Source organism: Alosa pseudoharengus, unplaced genomic scaffold (assembly GCF_046254945.1).
Source record: "Alosa pseudoharengus isolate Yale_2024_CS ecotype anadromous, Long Island Sound unplaced genomic scaffold, YU_APseudo_1.1 YU_APseudo_1.1_scf_1, whole genome shotgun sequence".
Classification (NCBI taxonomy): Eukaryota; Metazoa; Chordata; class Actinopteri; order Clupeiformes; family Clupeidae; genus Alosa; species Alosa pseudoharengus.
Window position 1 is genome coordinate 44722284 of NW_027468564.1, and position 23553 is coordinate 44745836.

At 43.7% G+C, this 23553-nt stretch overlaps 1 long non-coding RNA gene across 3 annotated transcripts; it reads left to right on the forward strand.

The window, feature by feature from the left end:
* The first annotated feature begins 898 nt into the window (after positions 1 to 898).
* LOC143104230 (uncharacterized) lies at positions 899 to 13579 on the forward strand. 3 transcript variants are annotated; one of them, XR_012983053.1, is made up of 5 exons: positions 899 to 1069; positions 7760 to 7892; positions 7997 to 8077; positions 8740 to 8879; positions 13257 to 13579. It is a non-coding gene; the product is annotated as an uncharacterized LOC143104230 (long non-coding RNA). The 3 variants fall into 3 exon arrangements; XR_012983032.1 differs by lacking the exon at positions 13257 to 13579 and adding an exon at positions 9239 to 9440; XR_012983037.1 differs by lacking the exon at positions 13257 to 13579 and adding an exon at positions 9142 to 9228.
* Positions 13580 to 23553: the final 9974 nt, after the last annotated feature.

Sequence of the window (23553 nt, forward strand, 5' to 3'; positions counted from 1 at the left end):
TGGCCCAGCTAGATGGTGTTCTCCCCCCGGTGCTCGTGGTTCAGTCCAACCACAAGGGCAAAAAACCTCTGAATAGAAAACCGTAACTGTGCTCAATTGAAAATCAAAATAAGCAACAATAACCCATTTACTGTGCCGTCCTAAAGAATGGATAACGGATTTTTAAGCCTATTTTTATATTTTTTCATGTGAATTCTGCAAATAGAACATAGCACTGCAAAGCGTTACACGGAACAATTTTGATCAGGGGCCTTTAGTTTTTGGCACATTGAGGTTATATGCATGAAATGTTCACCAGACATTAGTACTAACTCAGGTAATCCACCCATTTTAACAAATCCAAACATTGAAGTCCATAAGTAGAATTTGCTAGCATTTTTGGCCCCACTCATGGAATATTGGCAGGTCATGGTTAAGTAATAAGTCTCGAGAGGCCGTAGGTTATACAGCAGCTAAGGGTCATGTTAGGCACAATGTGTTTAATCATCATTAACTACTATCAATCTTTCATCTTTTCTATTTATATTCCTTTCTATTTTTGGATTTTGCAGTCATGGAGTTTACAAGTTGTTAACTGTTATAACTGTGTATGTGACAAAGAAATCTCTGAATCTCTCTCTGAACCTCTGAGTCTGAACCACTGCCCAGGCATCTGATCCAATAACAATTACAGTATCTTCATGTTGAAAATCATGATTCCCTCTGCCAGTGTGACATGTTACTATGTATCTTTATCGAGGAAAGTTGGTTGCTACTGCTGTTCCTCTGTTTTAAAAATGTCTGGGTGAACATAGAGTTAAACAGAATCTGTGGGATATTCCAAGTCTAATTTAAAAAAAAGAGGTTGACCCATAACTTAAGAACAACCCTCCTTCTAGTAGTGTTCCAGGCAGCTACCCTAGGAACGGCAGTGTCTTCTAAACAGCAACAACATCACACAGCTGCCCTAGGAACGGCAGTGTCTTCGAAACAGCAACATCACTTCATTGTGTCTGCATTGCAATGGCATTTACAGTCAAAACTCTTTGTCTCCCGATTCTGTTGCTGGTTGTCATCCATGGAGACAAAGGTAAGGAATTGCTCTTTACATGATTGATTCTTGCAGCATTCATCAGTTGTGCAGAATATGCACTGCAAATAGCATAGCAAGGACCTCTGAGTTTGCTGGGACCTTGACACATGATCTATTTACTTTTCTAGACAAAATCTTTATCTCTCTCTGCTATAATTACTGGGCGTATCAGTCTCTGGAGGTGGACCCAAATTGCCAAAAACATCTGTGTCTGCTTGCTTTAACTATTATAACAGAATATCATTGTTCTGTAGAACCTAAGTAGTAGGGAATGAAATTAAATGTTTTGTCCACCTGCGACTGTGGCTGGTGGATTCCAAAATATACCACTCAACTTTTTTAATAGCCAGTAGAGAAACGGTATGAAAATGTGATATCATGATTATAGCCAAACCAAACCGAACCAAAATGATCATGGTTATCGGCATTATTGCGATACGATTAAAATGTGCTGAATTTTGCTAACTGAAGGTCAACAGAATCACATTCATATGCCATAGTGTCTTGTCATAAAAGTGGTATGGCTCCTTCTATCTATCTATCTATCTGCAAATGCCGTTGTCCATGACCTGGCAGTTCCATGGCAAGCAGTTTTAACATAGGCTACCTTATGGCAAACCACCTACACTGGATAAACTTGAAAGCAGAGTAGGTCGACCATTGTGTGTGCATCCATGACAAGCTGCTTTAACATTTAAAGCAATGAAGCAATGAAATATTTTTTATTAAGTTTTTCCAAAGGTGGGGTCTGGGAATAGTCTGGGAAGACTATTTGAGATTATTGAAATTATAGACAGAGCATGTGAACACAAACAACATGAAACAAAGAGACAGTATTTGACAAGACAATATGCTACAGGGGACAGATTACAATGGGGGTGGAGGAGGAGCTTAAGTGTGTGTGTGTGTGTGCATGAATAGACATGTCCGAGCGTGTAGGTGTGTGTATGATGAATGCTTTTGTGTTGAAATGTTAAAATCAGCAGGATTGGCATAGTAAGAAATGTTGTAGGTCGTAGTACTGTATCCTAGTTATAAGAGGGAGTGGGTATGAGGTTATGAGTATGTTAGGTTGGGTCAGGCTCATCCGATCTTTCCTCTGACTGCTCCAGCCTTTACCGCGGCCGAGGAGCAAGCTGGGGGGGGGGGGGGGTGTCAGGGGTACCTGATGCTAGAACCACCCCACTCCCGCCATCCCCTGTCACTGATACCAGTTGTTCTCCTACTGCCGGGCCAGCTCATCCACACACCCCACTATCCCTGTGTTATGTGTGCCTTCTAGTGTCTAAGTGCAGTAAAAGAGGCGCGGAGCAGGGGGGGGGGGGGGGGACTTATTCAGGTCTCCCCTCAAGCACCGTCCAATGAATGATGCTCTATTTGATATAAGGACAATCAGACCATACCTAACCCAACACGCCTCTCAACTCCTGATACAGACCAAGGTTATCTCACACCTTGACAATTGCAATACCCTCCTCACCTAGCCTGATGAGGATGATCCGGACCCACATCAAGATGTAGGGTCTGGGAACACACTATTGGCAGTGCTCAATCCGAGGGGCAGGATAAACGGTTGCCTTTCCAATTTCCTCTGTACGCAATATTAGCGCTACAACCCATGAGTCCATGCGTTTAAAAGAAATTGTTTAATTTTTCTTAACTAATTAGCTCTGTATATAAGTAGTGAGTATATATATCCCAATCCGTGAATTAGTGAAACACTCAGCACACAGTGACAGTGGTGCAAAAAGTGGGTATGCGCTATATGCGGCGCATAGGGGCGCAGCACCATGGGGGCGCCAAAGTGATGGTAAAATAATAATAATAATAATAATATATTTGGTATATTCTATATGTAGCTACTGTTGTACGTTTCTAAATCATTTCTACATTTCCTCAATGTTAAATAACATTTTAGAGTACTAACAGGCTAGTAGGCGCCCTATCTCATAAGATTCTATCATATAATTTTGACATAGAAGAGGGAGTGGGGGCGCCGTGAGCGCTGAGTGAGCAGGTACGAGTAGTGAGTTTTCGTCTATGGAAAAAGATGGATAAAGCAAAAAAGCTGTCGGGGGCTAAAAATAGAAAAAGAAAGGGAAAATGAGATGGCATGTCAAGGGATGCGACAGTAGTTAAATAAGTGGATGGTGAAAAGCAACAGGTAGCATTTAAAGTGTGACGTCTGTGTTTGGAGGCACACGTTTCATGTTCACGTTATTCATGTTACCAGACTGGGCTTCGCTGATCTGCTGTAGGCGTGGCTCTGATGCCGACAGCGCAGCGCGCACGGTGTCCACAAAGACCTGAACATCCTTCTCAAGCTGACGTTCTGTGGCTGTAGGTGTGTCGTTGATGGGTGCTCGTGAAAGTGTGTCGGCCGTAATAAGGGACTTCCCAGGGACATGCAGGATCTCGTAGGTGAATCGCAGCAGCCTCAGGCGGAACCGTAGTATCCGCGGTGGAAGGTCATCAAGGCCTCGGGAACCAAGCAGCGGTAGTAAGGGTTTGTGGTCAGTTATGAGTATGAACCGTAACCCAAGGAGGTAAGAGTAGAGGCGCTCACAAGCCCATGTGGCGGCTAAGGCCTCCTTTTCTATTTTTTTTACGTTTTTTGGTTTCAGTTAAGCTCCTGGAGATGTATGTTATGGGTCTCCATTTACCATCTGCTTGTTTCTGTGTGACAACGGCTCCGATGCCGTAAGCAGATGCATCGGCTGCAACTCTCGTCTCTGCTGTTGGCGAGTACTGTGCCAAGACTTGTGGAGAGCTCAAAGCCAGCTTCAAATTTTTGAATGCCTCAACTTGACTTGTTCCCCAATGCCACTCGTTTCTGTCGCTGAGAAGTTCTTTTAGTGGTGTGGTGATTGTTGCGAGTTGGGGAATGAATTTCGTCAAGTAGTTAGCCATCCCAAGCAGCCTGCGCACATCAGCTACGTTCTGGGGCTCGGGCATTTCCATAATGGCTTTTACTTTTCCAGGGTCCGGCTCGATCCCTGTAGCTGTGACCGTGTGGCCGACGAAGATCATGCTGTCCCGGCCAAACTCGCACTTCTCGTTGAGTGTCAGCCCTTCCTCTTGTAGTTTTTGTAGTACCTGATGTAAGCGTGTGTTGTGTTCTTCTTTGTTTCTTCCAAAAACCAGGATGTCGTCAGCATGGCAGAGCACGCCGTCCTGTGACTCCAACATCTGAGACATCCGGCGCTGGAAATGCTCGGGAGCCGACGAGATTCCGAAAGGGAGCCTGTTAAAACAGTACCTGCCGTAGGGAGTTATGAAGGTTGTCAATAGCGCTGACTCCCTGGCCAGAGGTATCTGCCAGAACCCGGATCGTGCGTCAAGCTTTGAAAAGACCTTTGCTCCAGACAGTTGTGCCAGAGTCAGATCGACGGACGGTAGAATGTGTCGCTCTCGTTTCACCCGTTTGTTGAGGTGGGTGAGATCAACACAGATCCACAAATTTTCCCGTTTGCTTTTCGGAACGACGACCATTCCCGCACACCAGTCTGTAGGCTGTGTGACTTTTGAGATGACTCCCATCGCTTCCATGCGGTCAAGCTCCTCGCGGACCTCACCTCGTAGGGGGATTGGAACTCGTCGAGGCGTACAGAGGGGCATATGGAGTGGCGTCTCTCTCCAAACTTGATTGTGTAGTTCTCCTTGAGACGTCCCAATCCGCTGAACACTGTCGGGTATGCAGCCTTAAAGTTCTCTTGGGCGTCTCTCACCTCCTCGATTCTTTGTATCAGGTGCAGGGCTTCGATAGCAGGTAAGCCAAGTAAAGGTTTTGAAATTCCTGTCATCACAAACACCTCCTGTGTTGCACTGTGACCTTTCGCTGACAGCTTGCTCTTAAAGCAGCCTTGGATGCCTCCAGAATGTTGTTTCCCGGACCATATAGGACTTTGCTGGGTTTTGTGAGAGGTCCGTCGCGCTCCACCTTGAACACCTCTGTTGGAATGGCGGTCACTGCCGCGCCAGTGTCCTGTTTGAATGTGACAGGTTCTCCATTAAAGATCAGTGTTCTGTCCACTCTGTCAATGAGCGTGTGCTGACTGTCACTGACCCAAGGAACTCATACTCCTCCTCGTTTTCTTCCTGCCATCTCTGCTGTGTGACGGTGTGGACTGCTCTCGCGGACCGGCAAACCGCAGCATAGTGGCCCTTTTTTTCACATTTCCTGCAGTTTGCGTCCTTTGCTGGACAGTCCTTCCATTGGTGGTGCTGTGTTCCGCCACACCACTTGCACTCTCTCTCACAGGGTGTGACGGGGCGCATAGCTACCGCCACCGCAGCGACACGCTGCTTACATTAACTGAGACTGAGCGCGAACGTCAGCTTACGTGTTTGTTATGTCTGTCTTCCATGCCATTCATCTGCTTATGTGTTTCATATCTGTTAACCACGTCATTCATCATACAATTTCAGTAATTCCCGTTGCTGTTAATTAGACGTCTTATAACATTCAACACAACGGTGAATTTGCCTGGGCTACTTTTATCCATTACAACTCTGTACAGTTTAAAATCATACATTTCCACTCATTGTCATTTACGTTAAAATAAGCACTCGTCAAACTTGTCTTGTCACACCAATGTTGTGTTTATTTTAAGTTAAAACCATACAGCAGAAAAGTCATATTGCAAAATGTTTGTCTCACCAGCGTTCAGCGTCTCGTCTTCTGTTTGTTTTGGTAAGATTTTCCTTGTGCCTAGTTCCGGGTTTTATTAACGCAGTGACTTCCGGGTTCACCGGAAGTGAACCCGTGTTTTAATAAATTAATTTGTATAGGCTGTTAAAAGAATGTTGGCTATGCCGACTTGGAGTAAGATGTTTACAAATATGTTATTACAATTGTCCAGATATTTGGAGAGTGTTTTCTAGTAGTTTTAGCACATTTATTGTTAGCTCACTGGCGTTACCCCCTGTATTTTTGACAGTGTTGGTATGATCCAATTTCGAGGGGCACTTGGGCCTAATTTAAGCCTCCCCAGTGAGTTGGTAGGGAGGGCAGGTCATGGACAGACGTGAGTCTTGTAGCTCTCCTATCTAAGGTATTGTTGACTGATGCAAAGTCTGTGTTGATTATTGTCTAGACATTTTTTTGACTATCATGTCAGTTTATTTTCTTTATTGAAAAAGTTTTTGTTTTCCATATTTTTTTATTTTTTTGCTTTGTTATTATTTAATGATGAATTAATTGCCTACGGGCTTTATTTTGGGAAAAATAAAATTTCCATCTTCCACAAAAACCACCTTGAGTCCTTCCTGAGAGTGTTCCACCTTTTGCTCAGTCCGCCTCGACACACTTACCCTTAACACAGGGGCTGTCCCACTTGTACTGAGGTGGCTTCTCTCCTTTTGAACATTTTCCCTTGCCTCCTTGAGGTCTCGGCCCCTTTCCTTTGTACCTGATACTGTCCACATTGTGTTCTGTGTTTTCGCCATGCAGCACCGACTGCTGTTTTTTCACAGTCTCATTTTGACGTGCGCATGTGATTGCTTTGGCCAGATCTAAATTTGGATCTAGCTGCAAGCGTTCAGATAGCTTTCTGTCCAGGATACTATCCTGTCTCTTAGTTCTTCTCGGAGTGCACCAAACTGGAGTGTGTACTGATGTTATAAAGGATTCTACACTTTCTCCCTGTTCCTGGTGCCTCATGTTAAATTTTGCTCTTTCATAAATTACATTATGTTTTCCTACGCAACGGGCTTCGAAGGCCTTCCTCACCTTGTCATATTTCTTTTTATCTTCTTCTGACAATGGCAAAACGCTCAAAATATCATCAGCTGTATCTCCTAAAGTATACAGCAGAGAGTTCACTTGGTACTCCTCAGGTTTATCAATGAGGCCTGATGCCATACGAAAGTGTTCAAATCTCCTTATCCATTTAGGCCAGTTAGCTGAGTTTGAAAAATCAAAACTATCTGGTGGAGATATTTGTACTGCTGTGGTGGCCATTGTGTGTTTTTCTACTCGTTCTGGTAGGCTTACACTTTCCTATTGCTGGTTATCTTCTAGCGTGAGCGAATCCTCCGATAAACTTTCACTTTCCGTGTCTCTTTCACGTCTATTTAGCATGCCCTGGACTGGAGCTAGATCGCTACTACTGTAGATGCCTACTACTGTTTACGGAATGTCCATTCCTTTTACTGGTGCTCCCTCTGATGGATTATTTGATCTCTCTCCTCTACTCACGCTCTGCGCAGCTTCGAGAAATGAGTCCAATCTTTCTCCTTCCTAACTGATGTTCACAGGATGCTAGCCAGCCTTGGTTCGGGTAGTTATGAACACGCCAGCCTGAATGACGTTCACGTTCGTGAAGGTAAGTCCTGTTACTGATTTATCTTCCTCTATCCTGTCGCAAGGCTCCGGAGTTAAAATCTTTGTCTTTTAAGATTACACAAACTCTTCTTAACTTCTGACACCATGTGTTATTACTATGAAGGAACTCAGGCGGAGACCAGCATGTCCAGTGTGTGTGCCATTTAATAAAACACTCCCCGTATTATATATAAAAATATTTTTGGATCACATCTCACAATATCAAATAGCCCTTCTGGTAATAACTCAGAAGACTCCCTCTCCATTTGGCCATCACTCTCCAAATTCCTAAGTTCATAGCTCCGCTGACCTTTTCTCCTCTCTCTCTCTCTCTCTCTCTCTCTCTCTCTCTCTCTCTCAAGTATTGGGCTTTTCGGCCTCCGGAGTTGGACACAGCTATTGCAGCTGTGTGAAGAGTGCCCCAAACTTACCCCGGGCGAATATAAGAGAATTCAACCTTACCGACAAGAATGATGTATGCAATACTGAGATTACGTAAGTTTTATTCACTGCAGACTCACAAAGCTTACATGATCAGGTGTGCATTGACCATGCCTATTACATTACTACGGTCATTACTTAATGATCAACCATTTCAGAGTTCGAATGGCATCTGGAGATATACTTTGTGTTGATCCTGATCAACCCTTGGGTAAACACTTTCAAACCTGCTGGAAAAAGTAAGTGGTGTTTATTGACCTGAACTTCATATTATTTAGACACAGTGAAGTAAAAATGGTTACACTTTACTTGACAGTGTTGACATAAGTGACATGACATTGTCATGAACGTGTCATAAGCAAGACATAAATCATAAATCAAAAACTTCTGTTATTAAGTGACATTCGGTTTTTGTCATAACAAGTTAGGGTTAGGATTAGGGTGAGGTTTAGGGTTAGGTTTAGAGTTAGGGTTAGGATTAGGGTTAGGCGGGGATAACTTTAGCCAGTGGCAAGCGGCAGGTTTCCTATTGTTTTCTATGGTTCGGCAGCGGAGCGGTGGCAACACTGGCACAACGTTATGTTGAGCAAGCTGAGCGTTGAACTTGGTTCAACTTTCGAAGCGCAACGCGAGCGTATTCAATTGTCAGTAAGGCAAACCGTTTGTGTTACCAAAGGAACGAGGTAGAACTTATTATGTCTGAGCGTTGCGTTACACTTGCCGCTGGCTAATGTGATCCCCGCCTTAGGGTTAGGTTTCATGTGTTCATGACAGTGTCATGTCACTGTTATGTCGACACTGTCAAGTAAAGTGTTACCGTAAAAACTACTGGTATTGTCTTATAAACAGTAGAAACTCAAAATGAACATCAAGTGTTTAATGTTTAATTTTCCTCCTCCAGGATCAGACGAGTGGAGAGTTTGAAACCCAGGTGTCTTTTCAACCACACAAGGAAAGATCTGAAGAATGGGAAAGTTGGGAAGAAACTACAGAAGAAGAAAAAAACATCACACAAGAAATGATATTTAACAGTTTGCAGAGGTGGGCAGTAACGAAGTACATTTACTTAAGTACTGTACTTAAGTACAGATTTTGAGTATTTGTACTTCACTTGAGTTCATTTTTTAAAAAATACTTTCACTTTCACTTCACTACATCTGAATGACAAAAATCGTACTTTTAACTTCACTACATTTCTGTTAAGGCTCTCGTTACTTTTAACTTTCAATAAACTAGGTCTAGCCTATATCGAAACTCTGTCCCCCTCTCCCCTCTCTTCTAAAATGTGATGGTTTGTTCGCAGGTGACAGCCTATCACTAATCAGGGTTGCGTCACATCTGTGTGCTAGGCTATAAAACCAAGTTCAACGTCTAACCGTTCTCTATTCCTAAATCGATAGCAAGATGGAGGTAGACGGAGACGGAGATGAAGGCGGATGCCCTGTCGAGTACTCGCACCCATGGCCATATCTCGACAAAATGTATAAGTTTACTGAACGGATGAACGATTCCTATCGTTTTAAATGCGTGCTTTGTTTGCCGAAAGTAAACCACATCACTGCATACAAAAATTAAAATAAAATAAATATTTTCTTTCTGTCAGTTGGGTTTCTTCATTCTGTAACATTCTATAATCCCTTATTCTGCAGCTTATACAAGCTAGTCAGGGGCATGCATTTAAGTGTTAAACCTTACACATGTAATTTCAAATTGTACTTTAATACCTAAGTATTTTTAAAATCAAGTACTTCAGTACTTTCACTTAAGTACAATTTTGAATATGCAACTTTTACTTGTATCGGAGTAACATTTGACCAGTAGTATCTGTACTTTGACTTAAGTACTGAAATTGAGTACTTCGCCCACCTCTGACAGTTTGTTACACCTACTGTTGCACAAGCTCGACAATTTAGCAACTATTATCATATTAAATTATTTTTGTAATTCAAAGAAGTGTCGGGGGGGGGCTAAATGCTTATATGAAACATAATTTATTGTTGTCTGTCATGATATTGTACCTATTTAGTGCAGTATTACTATTACAATGTTAATTTCATCCAAAGTGATTGAAATGTAACAATTTTGTAACTTTGTGTGGGAATAGCAGGTGCAAAAAGACAACATGTAGGGAGGGTGTACCGTGTGCAGTCATTGAAAATAAGTTATTTTTTTATGTTCTTTACAGAAAATGAGCCATGGCCATTGTGTCTGACTTAGAAGAAATAATAAATAGCATATTTTGTTATCTGTTAGCATACATTGAATAACAGGTCCCACAGACCCGCACACCCAGTGGCGGATTTGGTAAATTGGGGGCCCAAGGTATGTATGGCTAACCTGACCCTAGCCAGATGAATTTCGTTCCGCTAAGCTCCGCCTAGCTTCACTCACATCCATCTGGGACCTCTTCCATTGAGAGTGATTTCTGCAACCGATTTTATGGTACAGCCAATCAGGACGCAGGGTGGGAGTTTCATAGATGTGACATAGCGTAGAAGCGACTGTGAGACTGTTATTAGCGTCACGGGTTGGCTTCGATGTGAGTTGTTGAAGTAGCACGTCAATAGATGACGAACAAGTGGCTTATTCAATCATATGCAAGCATTTTTTGATTTGGCCCAGCCTTCTGAAGCAACACTTCAATGGATCGGTTCCAGATGGATGAGTGGAGCTAGGCGGAGCGAAATTCATCTGGCTAGGGTCAGGTTAATGTATGGCTCCCCCATCCGATATTATCCGATATAAAGACAACGGGAAAAAAAGTACCGACTGAATGGTGGATAGGCAGGTAAAGCTAATCTAAGGGGAAGTAAAGGTTGGAGAGGGGAAAAAAAACTTTACTCCAAAATGAAGATGGAAAGCAGAGAACACACAAAGTGTAGCACTACACAAACTAATAGTCACAATGGAACCCAACAGAGAATAAGGTTTCAGATAACTGTGATGCCAGGAAAACCAGCACTGTTTATTCTTTTTTAACATCAAATCAATATCAGTATAACCAGCAAGACAGGTAGTTAGGGTAAACCCCCACAAACAGTCATACAGCAAAACTTTACAGACAACCATATAGCAAATATTGCCAAGATGAATAATTGACGTATGTGTGAGTGAGTGAGTGAGGTTGCAATTGGCATTGCACTTGAGATTGACATTTCAAACATTCTACAAACAAACCCATGTGATACAGGATATTGTAAGTGAATTGGCATTACATTTGAAATTGAACATTTTATACATTCCACAAACAAACCTACATGATAGATGGTGTGTGTGTATGTGTCTTGGTTAACTTTATCCTCACCTAGCGCCACTATAGCTGCTGCTGCTGCAGTGGCATGTTCAAAGTTTTGGACATTGTTGTTCCTGTCTTTATCCCCAACTGTAGCCGTAACAAAGTTTGTCATCTTTGGCAACGTTGCCAAATCGGCATCTTTTCACTTTTTTCTTTTATTTGAGCCGCTTGGGTAAGTTTTTGGGTAAAAACTTGGGTACATTTTTTCGTGTTAAGACTTGTCCTGCTTCGTCTCTGTTTGTGTACTGCCTCCTGTCACTGTGTTTATCTTTCGTGCCGCGCACCGTTACAGACTAGTCCCTTTCGTTGTGAAAGTACAGGGTATATGTGTAGAGACAGATAACCATGAACTGGACTTTTTAACTACTACTTCAACGTTTCAACGTATTTCTTAACAATATTAATAAAATTGACCATGCTTTTGAAGCGTTCATGATGATAAGGGGTTTTTCTTTTCTTTTTTTTTTGTTGCGGTTGGTTGGGGGCTCCTCCTACTACGACTGACGGTAGGGGCCCCAAGCAGCCGCCTACCTATCCCACTATTTTAAGACCGCCACTGAGGCCCACAGAAGTTAGCCTACCAAATAGGCTACCTATCAATGCATGTTAATGTCATCAAGGCCATAGCCTACTCAACAGCCTACCAGGCTAACTTAGTTAGCAACTATGGTTTTGGGAAATGCGCCCCCCGGTGAATACACATTTATTTACCTTCACATTTCTTGCTATTTATGTTGCAAAACACAACATTGATATGGGTGTAAGTTTCAAATGCTGATGTCATTGATGATGGTTTCGTGATAGTTTCGGTTAGCTCCATGGACTCCACACTCTCCTTCTCCTGATTTCTAATGAGCTTTCAGAGTAAAACTGTCTTTGTTTACACTTTATTTGACATACTTGCAGAGGATTTGTTACACAATGTTATTTGGTCTTTCAATTTCAACCCTCCAAATTTGCTTCAGAACAGGCCAAAGTGGCTTTTATCAACAGTCGTCTCACAGGAAGGGTGCTAGAGTGGACCACAGCTCTTTGGAACAGGCAAGAGGCCATGTGTTCAATTAGCAACCTGATCGTAGACAGTGGGCCTTTCCAAAACAAATCCATATCCATTATAAATCAGTGAAAGAATAAACAATTGCCATAGTTTTGGGTAGCATACTATACTAGCATAAACATCCTCTGCTAAATAAAAATTCATTGCACTTCCTTGCGCAAACAGTCTTGGAAATTGTTCCATGATCAACATCTGCAAAATAAACAGTCTGCAAGTACAAACTCTTCCTTTTACGTTAAGACTTTTGGAAGTTGTCCATCCATGAGTTCACAGTTCTCTACTCCTAGCTCAGGATCAATCTCTACCAGTAATTCTCCCCTCCTGATGCAGTAGCACTTAGGGGAGAGCGAGTGGGGGTGGGATCCGGAAAAGACCACGGGGCAGAAATTGAACCCCGGGTCACCAGCGTATACGGTGCAGGTGCCCCAGCCAGTTTCACCACGGCCGGGGCTGTTTTGTCAACTGTTTAACTTAGAGAATAGAGAATGAGGTCACAGAATCAAGGCAAACTTACAAATCTTTCAGATGCAATACAAGTACTTGTTAGCTGTTTCAACTTACCCCAGCCCTGGTAGCTCATCTAACCCCACCTTCAATCCTCTCTCTCTTTCTTTCTCTCTCTCTCTCTCTCTCTCTCTCCCTCTGTCTCTCTCTCTCTCTCTCCCTCTGCCTCTCTCTCTCTCTCTCGTGCTCTGTGTGACCAGCGGAATGCTCCTCACGCTAAGTTATGCGATAAGCTATAGCAGCTGTTAGATGTGTCAGAACTCATTTCTGGCACAAGTTGGGTATGACGCCACATTCTGCACCAAGGCAGAATTCCATGCAATGGCTAACCCAGAGAAGTTACAGTACAGCCCCTTAATGGCCCCTGTGGCCATTATTTATAGGCTATAGTGCTCCTGTGGCCATTATATATAGGCTCCTTAGTGCTCCTGTCTGACTTATTCATTTTTGTCACTAAACCCAAGTATTCAACTAAACTAGTATTCATTAGTAATTGTAATTATACAAGTTGAATATCCTATACAGGTGTTTTACACTACTGATGCTGTTTTCTTATTCACAGAAAAAAAACAAAACAAAACAGTCATATACATATCACTCCCATTCTACAACAGCTCCACTGGTTGCCAGTTAAGTCACGCATCGCCTACAAGATCCTCCTGCTCACCTACAAATCTCTCCATGGACTCTCACCACAATACCTCACAGATCTCCTCCACCCCTACACTCTGTCACGCTCCCTGCGGTCCTCTGACAAGGACCTGCTGGCCACCCCCCGCACCAGGTTGCGGACTTTTGGGGACAGGGCTTTCTCTGTCAACGCTCCTCCCACACTCTGGAACAGTCTACCACTCCATGTCCGCTCTGCCCCGTCCCTGCCCATGTTCAAAAAGCACCTCAAAACATTTCTTTTCACCAAGTACTTTGACCCCTAACCCCCCCCCCCCCCCCCCATTGTAAAGCGACCTTGGGTACCATGAAAGTCGCTATATAAGTCCAAGTTATTATTATTATTATTATTATATATTTTCAGGACTTCATAACTTGCAATAGCATAGTCAGAGACTTGCAGTTACTGAGTTTAGTAATTATAATTATACAAGTTGAACATCCTATACAGGTGTTTTAAACTGATTGTTCATTCATAATCTCAGGTTAAAGATGTGTGATGTGTCAAGATGTGTCAATAACATGTGACAGAGTACAGGCATCGAACACACGTAGAATATGAAACACATGTGATAGGATGTCTGTTGTCTACATTTTATTTTCAATTGTGTATACACATTATGCATAATATCTGGTGATAGCAATGGGGAAGGAATGAGGGAAAGAAATATGTTCAAGTGTAAGCCTGGAATGTATCATTAGGCTACAGCTCCACCTGCTGGTGTTCAACAGTAATGTCACCATCAACATGGAGCAAATAGCCTACCACTTACCCACTAGGAGTACAAATGTCATTGACTATTAATGTAAAGAAGCATTTTTTGATTGTTGGAAAACCAAATGACTGACTGTACACACTCTTCACACACAACTGTACACACACTCTTCACATGCACACACACACGCATGCTCACACAAACAGTTTGATTGGTAATCACACGCAATTACATATCCACTGTCCCTTGACAAAACGATAACATTGGATTGGCTACTAGTATTTTGTCTTCTCCTTTCTTTTCTTTTTTTTCTTTATTTCTTTATTTATTTTGTACAAATTCCTCCAGGATAATCTCATTCCATCTGAAGGAGCCTTGTGACTTTGATTTGAGGCAGCTGATGCTCAGAGAAACCCGGGTGATGTGATTGATCTGACAGGCAAGGAGGAAGTAGATCGGCCGCTGTCAGTGGATTCCATCTCATGCTTCACATGAGATGAAGAAAAGGAGAGAAAAGAGATGAGAGTAGGAAGATGAGGAATGAAAGAGTGGAGGGGGGATGGGGAGGACAGAGGGAGGGCAAGAGAGAGGATAAAGGGAGGATAAGGGATGAGGAGGAGAAGCATGGGACAAGGTAATAGAAAGTGAAGCAGTTTGGAAAAGAGGGAGGGTGGGATGGGAAATAGAGGGAAGGTAGAGGTGAGGAAAGAGTGGCCAGAGGAATAAGGAGAAGAGGAAAGAGAACAGGTGGAATAAGAGAGAGAGAGAGCAGACGGTAAAGAGAAAAGAGAGATGTCAGATGGAAGAAGAGAGAACAGGCAGAATAAGAGATATAGAGAGAGAACATGGAGAATTATATATATATATATATATATATATATATATATATATATAGAGAGAGAGAGAGAGAGAGAGAGAGAGAGAGAGAGATGGAGAGAGCAGGGGGAATAAGATAGGTGAGAGGTGGACAGCCAGGGATGAAGATGAATGAAGGGAGTGGGGAAAAAGTTGGGGGAAAACAGACAAGACAGACAAATTGAAAACAAGGGGGATAGTGAGTGATAAAGATGAAAATAAAGAAAAAGAGTGAATGAGAATGAGAGTTGACGCGTTTTCCTCTTTTTGACACTTCTGTTCCTGAGTTGGTGTGTGTGTGTGTGTGTCTGTGTGTGTGTGTGTGTGTGTGTAGCTAGTGTGGGCAATCCACATGTGTATGGGAAGAGCACCCTGTGGCGCCATGTACAAAAGCTTACTGTGATGTTATTGATCAAAAGCCTGCTAGTCGTGTTTGAAGTCAAGCTGGAGTGCTGTTTTGCTGTGCGACAAGTCATAGCCAGTATGGTCGCACACTTTTTCTGTCTCTCCTTTTCCCTCTGTGTCATACATTTATAAACACACACATGCACGTTTGAACCTGCGTAAATGCACGCACCACACACACACACACACACACACACACACACACACACACACACACACACACAGACAGATAGATAGATAGATAGATAGATAGATAGATAGATAGATAGATAGATAGATAGATAGATAGATACTTTATTGATCCCCAAGGGGAAATTCAAGAACATGCACACATATACACACACACAAGAATGCATTGCAAGCTAAGACCATATAATGAATTGCAAAGCCATGTCGTTCTTTCTTAATCAGCAAGTGACATTTTAATATTAGCTCAAACCTAAAGACATGCAGTCATAAGAGAAAAGGACTGTCAAGCACAGCTGATTGTCCATCAGATCTAAGTGAGGAATTCAAATTAGGCTTTGGGTTTAAATTAGGATTTGGAGTTACAGTAGGATCAAGTTACAATCTGAAGCAGTTTCCAGATCTCCAGAGACAGACTGTTAGGTCTAGTTGTCATGTACTTTGTTAAACAGTCCAGCTGTTGATTGATTGTGGACCATTACACAATGGACCATTGAGCTGAAGCACTTCAGTCCCCTTCAACAGAACAAACAGGTCTGAGTGGAAAAAAAGCCTTAACTGGGACAGTTGGTCCCTTTAGTCATTAATAACACAATGTCTATTTTGCCATGCGATTTATTGTGTAAGATACAGCCAAGCACTCTGTAACACCTGTATTCCCCTCTCATCGAAAAAAAAAAAAAACTCCTAGTCTTCTACCTTCAGAGGCACTTCAGCTGTACAAAGCAGTTAGTAGATCATGCTTGGGCTTGTTTGGCGCAGTAGCCACAAGACACACAGAGTATAAGTCACCCTTTATTATCCGATAAACAACAAGAAGTTCATGTCCATTTTAGGTACGCCTGAAGGCATTAATGAGTTCGTTTTCCAGTTTTTCAAGACCCATTTAACTGTCAGCGAACCGAACAACCCATGGAGAAAGAGGCGGAGCGAGAGAGGACGAGGGATAGATAGATAGAGAGGGGACTGTTCTTTTTCCATTTTATTTTCCTGGAGTTTATGGGTGGTTGGCTGTGCTTTGAAGTTTATATATAGACGATGGAAAAGAGAGACAGAAGAGCTGTCTTCCTCAGAATAATGTTCTCCCGCACAGGCTTGTGGGTAGAATCAAAGTTGTTTGAGTACTGCCACTGCCTCCTGCACAGTCAAATGAAACCACGCTGGTCGTCAGAAGCTTGGAAAGAAGTAGCTTTTTTTTTTACAGAAACATCTTTTGTATCATTTGTAACAAGGGGAAAACACAGATAGAGAGACAGAGAGAGAGAGAGAGGAGGAGGAGGAGGAGGAAGAAAAGCACGCAATAAAAAATATTTTATTTATACTCGCGGGATGGACTGCTGATCGCGTGGGCTGATGTTAGCTGTCAGGTGGTGGGGGAAAGGGGGGGGGGGTGAAAGTGTGGATTGGCCTCCACATGTTTGCAGCTATGCAATATTCATCCAGCTGTCTGTGAAAGCGACACAGCTCGCCATGCTCTTTGTGTCACAGAGGGGACAGAGCGGGATTTGAGTAGAGAAAAAAAAAAAAAACATAAAAAACAACTGGACTCAAATGAAAGGAAACCCGCCTGCTGTCGAGAGACTGAAAGGAGAGCGCGCCCCGATCGATCGAAACAAACACGCGACCGGCAGAGAGAAAACAAAAAAACAAAACGAAAAACAAAAACGAGGCGTGTGCCACACAGCCACATGCGACGGTCTGCTTGAGGCTTTGCCCGCGTCGCGTCTCCGCAAATAAACCTCACTGCTGCCGTCATCTGCTTTTTATCTCCCCAAAAGGACTCGTGTTTGTGTGGCTGTTTGTTTGTTTTGCACTTTCCCTCGCTCTCTCCCTCAGTCGTTTATTTATTTTATTTTATTTTTATGTGACACCCAGCGGCTCCATTCCGAGAGGTGGATCCTCCGCGTCCCGCGATGTCAATGACGCGTTTGGTGAGGCCCATAAATAAAGGATGACAAACGGCGCCAGCTGCTCGGCTTTATATTGTGCAGAGTGCTGATATTCCGGAGTCCCGCGAGCGCCGCAAAAACATCCCTCACAGCCGCAGATGCCACCGCAGCAGCAGCAGCAGCGGCTCTTGTCAGTGTAAGAAGAGCAGAGGCGGGAAAGCAAGATAATGACATGAAAGAAAGAAAGAGAGAGAGAGATAGAGAAAGAGTGTGTGTCTGTGAGCTAGAGAAGACAGTCCCAATCTTTTTTTGTTGAAAGAGAGAGAGAGAACAGGTGGAATAAGAGAGAGGGAGAGAGAGAGAGAGAGCAGGTGGAAGAAGAGATAGAGACAGAGAGAGAATAGATGGAATAAGAGATCAACATATAGATAGAGAACAGGGGGTGAGAGCGAGAGTGAGAGAGACAGAGAGAGAAAGAGAAAAAGTGTGTGTCTGAGCGAGAGAAGACAATCCCAATCTTTTTTGGTTTCATATTAAGGATGTCTGATAGAAATGAAGTGATCAGACACACTAGAGTGCTTGAGTTTTCAGAGAACAGATATGTGTGAATACAGTCATTAGTGGATGGAAGCATTCAGTACTGCTTTTGCTCTTTTTTAAAAGTATGTTTTTGGGCTTTTTTGCCTTTATTTGGACAGGACAGTGGAGAGTGAGACAGGAAGCAAGTGGGAGAGAGAGATGGGGTGGGATCGGGAAATGACCGCAGGTCGTATTCGAACCTGGGTCCCCGTGGGCACTCGGACCCGTATATGGTACGGCCACTGTAGCCTGCTGCGCCACAACGCCCACGAGCATTCAGTACTGCTAACAAGCCAACTGATGTGTGTGGCGTCTTGTTGTCCCATCTGTTAGTATACAAACATTATATCAGTCATGTGTGTGCACCAAAAAGGTGAGTAGCAGGTTGCTGCTAGAGGACGCGCTCAAAGACAATGACATTATATTTAGATGTCCTCAAAAAAAATATACAGCATGTCCTCTCAAACAACAAAAGTGCAACCTTTTTACGATAACAACTTTAGACGCCAGCTTTTTGATGACTTTCATCTAAAGATCTTTTAATCGTTGCATTAATGAAGGTAGTGTGACCCGCCATGAGTCACGACAGTCAGCTACATGAACCCAGCAGCGTGACCAGGACCTCTGTGAAGCAGCATACCCAGAGATGAAGAGAGGGAAGAGAGGAAATAATAAAAACAGAAAGGGCTTAAGTCAAGTCTGTGGAGAGGGGCCTGTTGAGTGGAGTGTGACGCGGGGGATTGTTCATGGTCACTGATTTGGGCCTCTTGAAAGCGGGTGTTGGGGCTCATCAAGGGAGTTGAGAGACATCAAGCAGCAAGGGCTTACACAAACACACACACACACACACACACACACACACACACACACACACACACAATTGTGTCTTTCTCAGACACACGCCCAAACACAGAGAACAAAGACAACAGGTAGATTAATCCCCCACCAACCTGTCTATCTCTCCCTTTTATCTGTAAGTGACAATGAGACACACAAATACACATACCTACACATACAGTCAAAGCAATGCTCTCTCTCTCTATCATTCAATTCAATTAAATTCCATTCAAGTGAACTACATTGGCAATTGCCATGACAAATCCACATCCACGCACACACACACACACAAGCCGAGCGATCTTGTCCTTCACCTTACAACTCTCTTTTAAATTCTCTCTATCTGTAAGACACAGACAGGACACACGCACACACACACACACACACACACACACACACACACACACACACACACACACACACTGACAGTCTCACAGAGGACAAGCGTATCCTTCTTTTACAAGCCTTGTGAAGAGACTGAAGAAACTAGCCAGCACTCAAGCGTGAGTATGATGTGGTCTTATACAGTACTGAGTCACGACCATACCAGACTGACCACTGTGTCAGCCTTCACACTCATTCACTCTCTCTCTCTCTCACTCTCATTCAGTCTCTCTCTCTCATTCTCATTCAGTCTCTCTCTCTCTCACAATCATTCAGTCTCTTTCTCAATCTCTCTTTCTCCCACCCATTCACTCTCTCTCTCTGCCCTCTCTCTCTTACTCAGTCTCTTGCTGTTTCTGTCTCTGTCTCTCTCTCTCCACTAGGCTTTCTGTCCCTCTCTCTCTCTGTTTCTTCTCCCCCATCCTTCTCTTTCTTTCCCTCTTTTTTTCCGTGGCCCTATCTTTCTACATTTTTAAAGTGGGCCCATGTACAAATTTAGATTTCACATGTACCTCAAGAGCCACTCAACGTCTAATATCTACATTTTCTATATCACAACATTTCGACTCTTCACTGACAGCAGCAGCAACAACAACAACAATAACAACAGTGTCATCCGTCTGAAACTGTCACACATGCCTAATAATGCATGTTCAAGCCAAAGTATTACCTTGTTCATTCTTTCATAACTTTGTCTGCATGTAGGTGCAGACTCTGCTGCAACAGAGTGGCAACACTGGTTAAAATAAATCAGGTCCCCTGCGATGGCAGCATAATATCCCCTAGGGGGCAGCAGAAGCCCTCCTTGCTGATTCACCGGCCCCCATCGACATGCTGTGTGAATCGGGCAGTCTGGCAATCTTCACACACACACACACACACACACACACACACACACACACACACACACACACACACACACACACACACACACACACACACACACACACACACACACACACAAACTCTCTCTCTCACACACACACACACACAAACTTTCTCTCTCTCACACACACACACACCTCCCCTGAACCCCAGTGTGGCCACAGCAAGGGACCCAGGCCTTACAGTACTGAATTCATTAACCTTTTTGCGGCACTTTACTTGAAAACACACAGGCGGTTCACAGCAGCACTGAAAACACTTTAGTGTGAGATGGCGTGTGTGTGTGTGTATGTGTGTGTGTGTGTGTGAGAGAGAGTGTGTTTGTGAGTGTGTGTGAGTGTGAGTGTGTGTAAGTGTGTGTGTGTGTGTGTGTATGAGAAGGGGGTTCACAGATGCAAGTGTTAAAGGAGGGCATGCCCCGATTTTCCCCTATCTGAAAAGTGTCATCTCGCATCAGGTGGTTAGTTATTCAGACGTGCATCGTCGATGTACAGACCCCTCTCTCCCACACTTCCCCCCTCACTCCACCCCCCCCACATAGCGGCGCGTCCCCCAGCTTTTGACACGCACGACGCCAGACAAGCGGCAAATTGTTCGAAAGTTCCCCCGAATGAAGGGCAATTACCCGAGGCTCACCACCTCTGGACGGGCTCTGCGGAGAGTCGCGGGTGAGCCTTCGTGCAGAATCTACGTCAAGCCAGGCCACTGTCAAAGAGCCAGGCTCCGTCTGAGGGAGCTGACCTCAGCTGAATCGAGTCTCCGTGTTGGAGGCTCATTTGTTCTCGACGTTAAAAACGGACGGAGCATTTAGTCTGTACTTTGTGTTCGATTTGGTCAGTATTTATGCACGTAGTCATCTTACGAATGTGGTATGGACGGATGCATTTATGTATGCAAATGTTAGCCTTTAGAGGCCTGAGTCACTCGGGTTCGATCGTGCTGTTAGCTCAGTGTCTCAGGTTCCTTACACTCAGGTTTGACATCACCAACTAACAAAATGACGAAGTGAAACAAAAAGCAAGTATTAGACCCCCCCCCCCACCCAACCACATACACACACACACACACACACACACACACACACACACACACAAACACACACAAAAAAACCTCATGCAGAAATAACACAGTCTTCAAAGGTTAAGACCAAGCCCATTTAGTCATCCTTGATCATCTAATGTTCACATTCACTCCATTCTCCAAGGTTCATCTGTATGTGTATTTGTGTCTGTCTGTCTGTCTGTCTGTCTTTCTGTCTGTTTGTGCATGTGATGAAAATGACCACTGTCACTCTATTCTTCAAGTGACTCAAACTAGCAGCTCTGTGCTGGAGACCGATACCCCCCCCCCCCCCCCACACCCCGTCCACTCTCCACAGCGGACGAGATCACCTTGTTTACTGAACAAATGGCAGCGCGGTGCGGGTTTTGCAGTGTCCGGAGGTGGTGGCAGCGACGGTGGTAGTGGCCGTGGTAACCGAAGAGGCTGGTGGCGGCCGTGGCAGGCCCCTCCCCTGGCCAGACTGGGCGTTCTGTTCCGTGTCAGGTTTGGGTCAGTCACTCAGGACACGAGTTTACTCCAGTCCAGCGTGGCAGGCTAGACACGCTAGCGGAATGAGATACGTCACTACTGCCTTAACAGGGTGTCGGTTCCGGAATCCCTTGGGGCTCCAGCCAGTCAAAGTGTGTGGTCTCTCTGGGCTCCTTTCTGATAGCCTTACTTGAACACAGCCTTGTTGATGGACGTCACACTACACAGCAGTTTTGGTTACACTTTACTTGAAGGTATCAACATAAGAGTGACATGACACTGTCATGAACGTGTCATAAACATTATAAACTAGTCATAAACGTGTATGTGCTTCTGTGCTCAGCACGTTTTTCTGTGATCAAGTGTCATTTGATTTTTGTCATGACAAATTAGGGTTAGGATTAGGGTTAGGGTTAGGATTATGAAAGTGTCATGTCACTCTTATGTAGATACCTTTCAGTAAAGTGTTACTGCAGGTTTTTTTTTATCATGATTTCTATTTTTGTTCAATGTTATTGTTGTAAGTCACTTTAGACAAAACCGCCTGCCAAGAAACATAAATGTAACACAAACCGTGGATGATTGGTGTAAAATTCAAGTTTAGGTTTCGCAAATCATGCAAAAGAAAAAGAAAAAGAAACGTGTGCTCTGTCAGCAACAATCTCTAATCCACTTAGTATAGCACCAGAAACAGGCAGGATAACTGTGAAAGCAGCAACTGAGAACCAAGCGCGGCGTCTTTTGGTCTCGAAAACCTGGCGCCGCTGGTTGGGAAGAGCAGGCATCATTACCGATTGGAGTGGAAATAGCGACAGCACAAATATTACATGACAAGCCACCATCAGTGAGGAGAAGCCACAGGCGGGTGCAGTGTGTGGGAATGGAGATGTGCATGCAAATTGGACCCAGTGTCACAAGTTTTTTTTTTTTTTTTTTTTTTTCCTTATCTCCACTTCTATTTAAGATGTGACGGAAACTATGATGATTGATATCAAAAGTTAACAGCAAGATGAAGAGATTTTCTTTTTCTTCACCAGAGCGAAAAAGGCAGAGAGGAGGTTGAAAGAGAGAGAGAGAGAGAGAGAGAGAGAGAGAGAGAGAAAGAAAGAGAGAGAGAGAGAATGAAGTACAGCAGTGTCCAGGTGTTCTGGGGACATGGTTCTTAGCGACAGTGTGATGGACCGAAAGATTGATTGTGTGTGTGTGACTGTGTGTGTTTGTGTGTGTGTGTGTGAGTGTGTATGTGAGAGAGAGAGAGAGAAAGAAAGAGACACCAAGCCATACTTGGGTTTCTGTGACCCAATGGGATCCAGTGACTTTGCAGCCAAGGTTTTTTTTAATGAGCGGGGAAAATGCTATGAGCGGAAGAAGGAAATGAGATCGTGCGCACATAAATGCTCCCCTTCCCTTCTCAAAGCACTCACGTTTAAGTGAGACAGTCTGGTGTAGACTAATTTATTTAGCCCACCCCATGAAATTCAGTTATATGGTCTATGTACAGCATTAAATCTCCAGAGCTGTCTATTCTCTGCGTTCTTGCTGAGATACAGCAACTCATGTCAATACACAGCAGGAGCCTCCTCATTATTGAAAGCTCAATTGAAATGCTCCACTATGGTGGAGTCGAATTGCTAGGAAACCACATTGTGACATCTTCTGTTTTTGCTCTGTTTTGCTGGCAAACCAAAAGACCAGATAACATGCTGGAGTGGGCGATTTTTCTTTTTCTTTTTTCACTTGGACTTGTCCCGGCTGAAACAACAACAGCAGCACCAAAGGACTAAAAAAGTAAGCAGTGTTTCTGCCTGTGTGCATGTGGAGAGGTTGAGGGTTCATAACATTTCTCTGGTTTGATAGCGTGCTACTTTAGCCGTGAGATGAAGGGAGGTGCTGCACAAAAACGTAAAAAAAAAAATTTGCTTAG